This window comes from Quercus lobata, chromosome 2 (genome assembly GCF_001633185.2).
Source record: "Quercus lobata isolate SW786 chromosome 2, ValleyOak3.0 Primary Assembly, whole genome shotgun sequence".
NCBI lineage: Eukaryota > Viridiplantae > Streptophyta > Magnoliopsida > Fagales > Fagaceae > Quercus > Quercus lobata.
Window position 1 is genome coordinate 80526924 of NC_044905.1, and position 11184 is coordinate 80538107.

Consider the following 11184-nt stretch of genomic DNA (forward strand, 5'->3'; position numbering starts at 1 on the left):
CCTTGACCTGAAGTTCCTTTAATGTATTGTAACACCCTTTATGCAGCCAACATGTGAGGTTGCCTAGGTGCACTTAGGAATTGGCTCAACCTATTAACTGCATAGCATATGTCAGGCCTAGTCAATGTTAGATACATTAGTCTTCCTATCAACCTTCTATACAAGGAAGGCTCTTCAATCAAGGCACCTTCATCCCTGGACAACTTGAGATTCTGCTCTATAGGAATTTTCATTGGTTTGCACCTTAGCATGCCAGAATCTTGTAAAACTTCCAAAGCATACTTCCTTTGATTAAGACTAATGCCCTTTGCACTTTTGGTTACCTCAAGCCCCAAGAAGTACTTTAGAGCACCCAAATCTTTTATACCATATTTTGTATCAAGAAGCTTCTTCAAATCTGCAACACACTTAGAATCATTCCCTATAATTAGAATATCATCAACAGGGCTGTAAAACAAGAGCCTTTGGAATGAACAAAAAGTGCATAATCTGATTTGGACTAGACAAAACCAAGTCCTGGGATGGTGGCAAATAACTTAGCATGCCACTGTCTACTAGCTGCTTCAAGTCATAAATGGATTTTCTTAATCTACAAACAAGTGGCCTACCATTACTAGATGCAAGACAATCCCCCTTGCTGTGAAACCCCTGTGGCAAAGTCATGTACACTTCCTCATGTGAACCCCCATGTAAGAAAGCGTTATTTACATCTAATTGATGTAAACCCCTACCTTTCACAGCAGCAATACATAAAAACACCCTAATTGAGACACATTTGGCAACTGGGGAAAAAGTTTCTAGGTAATCTAACCCCTCCTGCTGAGTATACCCTTTAGCCACAAATATTGCTTTATATCTTTCAATTGAACCATCTGGATTATATTTTATTCTGTAAACCCATTTGCACCCTATAGGCGTCTTGCCACTAGGCAAAGGTATAACATCCCAAGTGTGGTTAAGCTCTAAGGCAAAAATTTCCTTATCCATAGCTTGTTGCCAATCCTTAGAAACAACTGCTTGAAGGAAAAATTATGGCTCAATCTCAGCACTTGCAACAAAAACAAAGGCTTTGTGGGAAGCATTGATGTTTGCATTACAAATGCACTGGTTAATATCATAAGGAGCACCTAGGGAAGGCTTACTAACAAGCAAATTACAAGCATAATCTTGTAAGTAAGAAAAGGCCTTATGGATTCTAGTGAACTTTCTCAAGGGAAGAGAAGAGGAATCAAAAGAAACAGGTAGTTCAGGAGTGGAATCAGTAGGTGGAATAAGGGAAGGTTCTGCAGAATTAGTACAATTTGCAATAGATGTGGCAGGAATGCTATTAGGAACCACATGAGGTATAAGAAGAGGGCTAGTATGATCATCAGCTAAAGGAGTAGGCAAAACAAGAAAGGAAGCATCAGAATAGGTAGATGGTGAAGGAAATGTGGAATTTGGAGATTGAAAAGGGAATATTGACTCATGAAACTGAATATATCTAGAAACAAAAATTGAATGTGTGTCAAGATCCATAATTTTGTAACCTTTGACTCCAAAAGGATATCCCAAGAAAACACATTTAGTGGCTCTTGGTGAAAACTTGTTTCTATTATGAGGTAAAGTGGAAATATAGCAAAGACAACCAAAAACCCTTAGATGTGAAAAAGAAGGAAGATGTCCAAAAAGAACCTCATAGGGAGTTTTGTTGAAAAGGATTGAAGATGGGGTTCTGTTGATAAGATATACTGCTGTAAGAACACAATGTCCCCAATACTCCAAAGGAATATTGGATTGAAATCTAAGTGCTCTTGCAACATTCAATATATGCTGGTGTTTTCTTTCTACAATAAAGTTTTGTTGAGGTGTCTCAACACAACTTAAATGATGAATAATGCCCTTGGATTTAAAGAAATCTTTCATCAAGAATTTAGTTCCATTATCTGTTCTAATACATTTAATTTTCTTGTTGAATTATGTTTCAACTAGTGCATAGAACTGAGATAACAACAACTGAGTTTCTAACTTAGCTTTTAACAAATAAACCCAAATGCATCTAGAAAAATCATCAACTATTGTGAGAAAATATCTATAACCATACACTGTAGGAATGGAAAAGGGACCCCATAAATCACAATGAATAAGAGCAAAAGGAAGTTCAGAAACATGAGTACTAGAAGTAAAAGGCAATCTTTTTTAGGGATGGTAATTGTTGCCCAACCCATGGGTACTCGGCCCGACCCGACCCTAATGGGTCGGGTTTTACCCAATCCGATAAACAATATGGTCAGGTCTGGGTTTTTAAAATAAAACCTGAAACGGGTCCAGGTCAGGTCCAGATTTTTGCAAAACTTGGCCCGAACTTGGATCCGAATCCAGACCTGACCCGCTTAATACTAAAAATAACCAAAAAACCTTACTATATATATATATATATATATATATATATACTTATAAACCCTAACATTTCATTTCATCTCATCCAACCCAACCGCCCACTTTCCTCTCCCTCTCTATCACTCTCCTCTGCCACTCTCACTCTCACTCTCACTCACTCTCCTCTTCTCTGACCACCACAGCCACAACCAAGCCTCACTCACTCTCCTCTCTTCTCACCATCATAGCCCCAACCAAGCCCAAAAAACAAGATCCAAGAAAAAATATTCTGCACCGACAAATCATCTCAAGTCCTCGCCGCCAACAAGTCAAAACTCTCACTATCGCCGATCCCACACCGCTCTGCCAACAGAAATCGCCAATCTGACAATTTGTTAGTTTTTTTTTTTTCTTTTTTTTTTGTGTTTTGTTGGTGGGTTTTTTAGATTTGCTACTTTTCCTTCTGGGTTTACAAAATTTCTAGGATTTGTTGGATTTTGGGTATGGATTGGTTTGTTAGATGATTTAGATCTTGGCATCCATTTGGATGGCAAGAAAATAGCCAAGAAAATGTTGTAATTATTTTTATTTAATTTTTGGGTTCATTACATGTATATTCAATGATTTCTATGATTTGTGTTTGGGATTTTGGGATTTTTGTGTTTGTGAGTTTGGGTTTGTGAATCGTGATGAGGCTGTGTTTGTGATTCTTAGTGTTTATGAATTGTGATTCTAGGCCGAGCATTACAGGATAGGGCCCGTGAGGCCCATGGGACCAGGCGGGGCGAGTCTGGATGCAAATAAAAAAACCCATTTATTAAACGGGCCAAGTTCGAGCAATAGGTATAGACCTGCGAGTTGGGTTTGGGCATAAAGAAACCTGGCCCGAACCCGACCCATTGCCATTTCTAATCTTTTTTGCTTAGCAATTGGACAAATGTCACAATGAGCAATCTTATTACGCTGTACAGAAAGGACAACTTTATTCAAAAGGTCAAGTTTACCACTTGAAGGATGCCCTAAATGAAAATGCCATATATTTGGCTGAGTACAAACTGACTAACAGAAAGAAGAAGTAGCTAGAACTGAAGATAACATCTTGAATTTTTTGTCCAGCAAATAAAGTCCATTTGCTCTCTACCCATACCAATCGTGCTCCAAAGAGCAAGATCTTGAATAAAGCAAAATGAACCAAGAAAGATAAGACAACACGTCAAGGATTTATTAAGATGACTAACAGAAATGAGGTTAAAAGTAAAAGATGGAACACACAACACATTAGTGAGTATCAATTTTTCTGTAAGATAAACAATCACTACATGAGTCACTAAAGCCCTTTCACCATTAGGTAAGTAAACATAGGTATTGGATACACAAGTAATAGAGCTAAACACAGAAATAAAATGAACCATGTGATCAGTGGCTCTTGTGTCAATGATCCAATCTGTGTTTGCAAAAGCATACCTATTTACCACTCTAGTAGTGAAAATAGTGGAATTTGGAAGCAAGAAAGAAGATGAACAAAAGGCTTTACCTGAAATATTGTTCAGGTAATCAGATGAAGAAGCACTCAAGGCCAGGGGTTGAGATGTGCTTGGTCCTGCAGTGGTCACAGTAGCTGCTTATGGAGATACTATGTGTGAAGAAGGATGCTCATTCACTATCTGAGAGTTGAGGAAAGCAAGGAGCTGCTCACACTGTGACTTGATAATTGGACATTATGGAAATGTAGGAACTGAATCTTCAGTGGTCTGAATGTTGAATTGATTCCCTAAAGATGGTATCTGGTTGCAAGAAACCTGATTTGCCAAGGACTTGTTCTTGAACTTGAATCCTAGAGGAAAACCACGGAGTCTATAGCACTTGTCTGCTATATGCCCAATTTTACCACAGTAGGTACAAATTGGTCCTTCTTTCTTGGAATTTCCCTTTCCACCATGATTATTGTTCTTAGATCCAGAGTTGGCATTAGAGTACAATGTCGTGGCTTCAATGGGATGAGCCATGGCAGAACTAGTGAAATCTCCATTCTTAAAGCTTCTTTGCTTTTCTTCTTGCAAGATCAAGGAAAGAACCTTGTTGATATCAGGTAGAGGCTCATATAGCAGAATCTAACCTCTAATTGCAGAATATGAATCATTTAATCCCATCAATAATCTCATTACTTGATCATAATCACCAAGATCTGAAGTGATCCTTTGAGCTCCACAAGTGCAAGGACACTTACAGTGAGGAATTGATTGGTAGTTGGCCAATTCATCAACCAAAGCCTTAAACTTGGTATAGTATTCCTCCACAAAAAATTGGCCTTGTACAAGATAGGTAGATTCCTTTTGAAGCTCAAAATTTCTAGGTCCACTTTTCTGAGAGAACTTGTGACGCAGATCAAGCCAAATCGCTCTAGCATCATCTATATACAAAATGCTAGAACCAATTCCAGGTGAAACAGAATTGATGATCCAACTTAGAACTGTCATGTTGCATCGTGTCCACAAGTTGAATTGTGGATAATCTAAATCTGGTACTAGAATTGTACCATCGATAAATCCAATCTTGTGTTTAGCAGTGAGTGAAATGATCATTGATCTGGCCTATGGAAAATAGTTCTTTCCTCCAATCAACTTCTCAGACACTAGTTGAACTGTGTTGTTATCACTGCTATCAAGAAAGAATGGATTGACAAAATCTTCATTCATAGTAGAAGAAGATTGATTATCCAAGGCTTCTTCAATGGATTCCATTGATGGAGCTTCGAAGCTTTGAAGGAAAACAAGAAGAATTTCAGAGAATTCAGGCAAAAAGAAAAGAAAAACAATCTGAGTTGATCTTGCTAATGCTCTGATACCATGTTAAAACTGGAAATTGAAAGAAGATTCTAGAGAAAACTGAAGGAATTCAAGATGAGAGAAAAACTTTCTTCAATGAAAATTGAGAAAATGAGAATACAATCCTATCTAATACACACTCTGCGTCTATATACAACTGAAACAGAGTAACTAACTTCTAAAGAAAAGGGCAGGAACCCAACTAACTACCCGTTGATCACACATCCAATAAGCTTCACTGATTTCATGCCATTTTGTCCCTTCTTCAAATTCTTGCACTTGCTCAGTCTTACCTTGCCTGAACCTGAACCATTCTTGACAAGCTTCTTCTCATCCTTTTTCTTAACATAGATTTTTTAACTTGCCTCTTTAGTCTTTAAAAATTTGATGCTAAAATTCGTGGGTCTTGGTGTACGGTCAAAGAGGGGAATTACGTGGCATTTGTAGTTTGTTCTTATTGAGATTAATCGTTGACAGGTAGGTTGTAGAGGCCTGAGCGATGGAGAAGTGGAGTGGTTCCCGCTGTCCTCTAAGTGTTCGACGAAAGAACTGTTTGGGATTTGAGAAGATGAAGAGGAAAAGAAACGTGCCATAGAAAGTGAACGAGCTGAATGCGGTGGTACCAGTGCGGAGAGTTGGGAGGAGCAGAGAAGTGGAAGTGGGAGAGCGAGATTTCCAGAATTATTATTTATGTCTAAGCTATATTACAAGCTTAGACTTAACGAAGAAAATGGGGATGTAGCTCAGATGGTAGAGCGCTCGCTTAGCATGCGAGAGGTACGGGGATCGATACCCCGCATCTCCATTTCTTGCTTTGTTTTTATTTCTGCGTTAATTGATCCGAATATAAACCAAATATGTATTTTTTTTCCCTTTGAGGGAATCATCTTCCAATGGGGCTACCTTCATTAAGAACTGCAAAGGCCAACGGCTCTTTGGAGCATACCCATCAACCAAATCCCGCACCCTCGACCCCAGATACTGAACATACATTTGATTGAACCACGAGAATCAAAGCTGACAATGAAGTAAATAAAATAACAAGAAGAAGAACTTGAAGCCATCAAAGGCAATACTTTCTCAACCTATGGTCGAAACTGGGCCTACGTATTAGTTGATTCCTTTCCTAGACTTTCTATGTTGAAATGCCCCAACGCCACAATAGACCAAAGTCAAACATGGGCCCAGGAAGAATTCCCTTCTCCTGTATCGTTTACAGGTTTTGCTTCTAATATTTTACATTGGCAGGGGCACTCGTTCATCAGCTTTGGACCTAGGCAAATTTGGGCCTAGCTGAACTTGTTCATCATCTTTGGACCTCTGCACCAGCTGGCCCTTTTCTTGCAAAGTTGGTCCCCCTATTTTTTGGGTGTCATTGATACATCCATGCGACTTGGATAATCAATATGCTTCCTTGTATGGGCGTCCACTAAACTACAAAAATTGCATTAAAATTACTTGCAAAATGATATAATTATACCGCACCACAAGTAATAGTGTATTGTACTGCATGGTACAGTGTAGTTTACGGTTTTATGCACTGCATGATATAATGTGGTTTGCGGTTTTATAATGAAAACATCGCACAAATTGCACTGCACTCTATCTATATATTAATATATTTATATATTTTAAATATTAAATATATTATTAATAGTGTAATAACCCTAGTTTTCCAAAAAAAAAAAAATAGTTTGATAATCCTAAGTGTTGACTAGGAAAGTCAGTCCAAAATAAAGAAAAATTAGCCCAATAGTTTAAAACTTGGCCCAAAACAATGGAAAATTTTAGTTTTGGACTGGGTAGGAAAAGCTCAAAATTTGAAAAATATACCGATCTCAAACCATTTAAATTGCATCTTATATATAGCATCGCACGTGTGACTACAAAAATGAGGTGCAGTGCGTTTATGGTTTTAGTTAAACTTTAAACCGCACCGCACGTGTGACCTCAAAAATAAGGTGCAGTGCAATTATAGTTTTAACTAAACCGCATCGCACAGTGCAGTGCTAAAGATGGTCCAAAACCGCACCGCACCACTAACACCCCTACTTCTTTGTATACAATTTTTTTTTTTTTGAGAGAAACACACACATATGGGAGAGGGAAAAATTCCTATCAAAAATAAAATAAATAAATAAAAATGAGAAGGAAAAATGTTCTAACACAAAGACACACCACAAACTCTACTCAAAAATCATGCTTGTATACAATTGTAACTTCTAAAGTCACATGAATGAATTTAATTGAGAATTTTGAAATACAACATGTAAAAAATTGTAATTTTTACTCGTTTTTCAATAATTTTTAAGCAAGCCAAAAGAGTAAAAGGAAAAAATAAAAATAAAATCCCTGTGAGGCTTAGGTTGTCCACGCATAATCATGGATATAAATGGTAATTCATGTATATCTCATTGTTGGCTATATTAACAATGAGTTATTGAAGGTAGGTAGCCTAAGCAAGTGCTGAAAGGGCTCATTGCAGACGATGATATCAAAAACAACTATAAAATAAGCTGGCTTAATTTAAAAGATGGAAGTGTTAAAAATAATACTAATTTTATTATAAAATTAAAACAACATAATAAATATTTTTTTTAATTACATTATTTTCATATTTGAAAAATTAAAACAAACAAACAAAACTTATTATTGTTCAAGGTAACACTACTAGTAGGCTATAAGATGGAGAGGAACATTCGTGCACACAGCAGGGAACTGAAATTGTCATAAGCATAGGCACACCACACCACACCTCTACACAAGATAATTTTGCAATTCCTAGGTACAGAATAAGGATTTTGGTACTATTTCCGAAAGGAGTTAGACTATTTCCGGAGAGGGTTTGGTTTTCTTGCTACTCACTTTTTCGTTTTTAGGACGAGAACTCCGAAACATTTTTGGGTCATCATAGACAAAGTACACATAGAGGAGGCAGAAGCTACTTGCAATTACAAGAAGAAAGATAGACAAGCTAGCAGCCAAGTTTAAAAACGTAGCGAATTGACACGCAAAGCCGAACAAGATGGATGTAGACAAAACACAGATAGTGAACTTCAGGAACTCTTTCTTCTGCGAGTTATCATTTGGGGGCAACTTATTGAACTCAGTGAAACAATGGTCCAACATAAAGTATGCAAAGTAGACAAAAACGATGAAAATGATCATGGGCAAGTCGTTGTGGATATAGGCACGGTAGATTGTGCTCATACTACTAATTGTGAGGTTTAGATAAGCAAAGTATGGGAGGAGGCTGAGGCTGTAATCCTTGTTTTCTGTGTTGTTGCAAGAAGAAAGAGGTGTGTGTATCCTACTAGTACTGCGACCGATTGATGACATTTTGATAGGCAAATAGTGACTGAGTGTAGTGAAACTCTGTGCTAGGTGGTTGTGAATGATGTAGCTGGTTTAAAACTAAATGGCTTCATCACTATATATAAATAAAGAGGAATGGTTTCTGAGTCTTGGATTCAGAAGATGCCTGGAAATTATTATGGAAAAAGAGCGTGGAACTGCAACGAATTCCTTGGAAACCTACTTTTTCTCATTTTTTAACTTTAAAATTGAAAGTTGAAACTTCCTTGAAGTGATTCCTTAAGAAATATGAAGCTACGTCAGAAATGGTGACTTTAATTTTGTAGGTACTGAGAAACTTTCAGGAAAAAGCTGGGAAAGTGGGAAGTGAATTTTTTACTTGACTTAATTGGGCTGGAGCTTGGAACATTAAGCCCAACAAGATAAAGAGAAATTTTTCTCCAATTTCAAAAAAGATGGACCCAATCAGAAGAGGAAAATAAGAAGTTGGGGCTCAAAGACGGTTCTTTAATTAGTGGGCTAGAGAACAATTGAGTAGAAAATTGGGTGGCGCATGAGTATTTTTTTTTACTATTTTGGGCCCTTATCCAAATCTTTTTATTTTTATTTTTTAAGAAACAAATTAATTGCTAAACACACACTTTAATTACATTCTTTCACCAAACTCAAACACATTACTTAATTCAAAGTATCACTATAAAAGGGACTAACTTTTATAATAGTCCCTTTTCAAAATCTCAATATTCTCCATCTTACTTATCCTTATAAAACGAAGACCGTTACAATATTACCAGACAACCATCTCACAAGTCACAACATGAAGATAAAAAATATATATGAAAAGAGGAAAATCACAGGTTTGTAATTGTGCTTTTTATCCCATTTTCCACCCAATTTTTTCTCCCATTTTAAACACATGATTATATTAAATTTAATTGTTTCAAAAAATATGCTAAGTTGACTCTAGATAGTAGAACACACAATCCTAACAAGCCAAATTCACCATATTTTCAATCGTGTTAATGTCCCAGCCACTTGGTTATAAGGTCACGTTATTAAGCTAAAAAAATAATAATGTATTTTTTTTATTAAACAGTAGACAAAAAACAAAAACAAAAAAAAAAAAAGATAGTACTATTAATTAATGTAATAATGTGTTTAAATTTAATTTTAAAAAAAGGTAGATAATTCAATGATTATTGATTACACCAAGAAAAGTAATTTAAATATGGATGTCATGAAAGCTACAAGCTCCTCATAATGAGAAACTATATAGTGTTTCAGAAACTCCAACTTAGCACACATGTGATGTTTCTAAGGCCAATATGAAATTAACACCTAGCCTAAAAAAAAGACACATAGTGTATTGAGGCATTTAAAATAGAATGACTAAATTGGCCTTGAAAAAATTTCAAACATCCGCCATTTACTCTCTCTGCAAAACCAAAAACCAATTACTTTTCCTCTTTTCAAAATCAAATCTCTCTCTCTCTCTCTCTCTCTCTCTCTCTTTCTTCCCAGTCCCCACGCCACCATAGCCCCTGCTCTCTCTCTCAACCCCAAACCCTAATAGCCACTTCCCAGCTGCAATGTCTCCGACAGCACAACACTGCCAAACACTGCAAGTTCCAATGAGACTAGCCTTTATCTCGACAGGAAACCTCCAAATCTTCTTTTTCTAGCAAAACCATCTTATACTAGAAGCTTTCTTGTTCCCCTCACATATAATATTTTGTTCCTCTCCTTCTCTTGCTTACTCTATCCTAGATTAGTTTCTAGCCTTAGTCCCAGAGCTAGTCCCAAAAAACCCTAAGACTAAAATTACCCCAAATTGAAAACATTGAATTCGATCTCTCCCTCAATTCTAGATCATGTGGAGAAAGGATTTTGTGTTTTCTCAGGTAATTTTCTTCCTAAATTTTTTCTCAGGTTTCTCTCTTCACATCCCTCAGTCTTCACTGATAAGCCGCCACATGAGCTCCAACCTCTCCGTCTCTCTTTATTTTTCTTATCTTATTTTCTTCTCTCTTATTTTCTGCTCAAAGGTCCCTTCTTTTTCTTTTTTTTATCTGTGGGTTTGGAGATTGAAAAATGGGATTTTATATTTGGGTCCAAGTGTGGAGATTTGAAAATAAGGGATTTTTGGGATTGGTATTTTGGCCATGGGTTTGGTGTTTGGTTTTTTCTGTAGGGATTTTCTGATGTGGGTTTGGTGCTTGTTATGGTTGTGTGTTGTGTATTGTGCTGATGTTGGTGTATGCATGTGAATCTCTGTTCATGTGATGGTTTTGTTATGGATGTGTGTGCTTGTTTAATGTAATTCTTGTGAACTCACAAAAAAAATGGTAGCTTGTGTGCTGTCTTGTGAACATGTACAGAGAGATATGAAAATGCACTAGGTATGTAAAGCTTAAGCAGAACTAGCAACACTTTTTTTTTTTTTTTGATACCAAAAAGGGAGAAAGCAACCCAACAGATTACACAACAGCTGGATTAAACCAGCTACAGTTCAGAGGCATTTGACATGCCAAGTTAGCAACTGACCAAACAGAATTAACAACAAGCTTAGGCACTAAGTACACATCACAACAAAGTCCATTTTGGTTCAAAAAATCTAAATCAGCTAGTCTGATCTGTTGCAGCTAGTTTGTGGTCTTCTTGTGCTGAAATAGATGGACTAAATGCC

The 11184-nt window shown here is 36.8% G+C and overlaps 1 non-coding gene across 1 annotated transcript; it reads left to right on the top strand.

Annotated features, from left to right (window-relative positions):
* The first annotated feature begins 5915 nt into the window (after window positions 1-5915).
* Window positions 5916-5988, top strand: TRNAA-AGC. Its single transcript has one exon. It is a non-coding gene; the product is annotated as a tRNA-Ala (tRNA).
* The last annotated feature ends 5196 nt before the right edge of the window (window positions 5989-11184 follow it).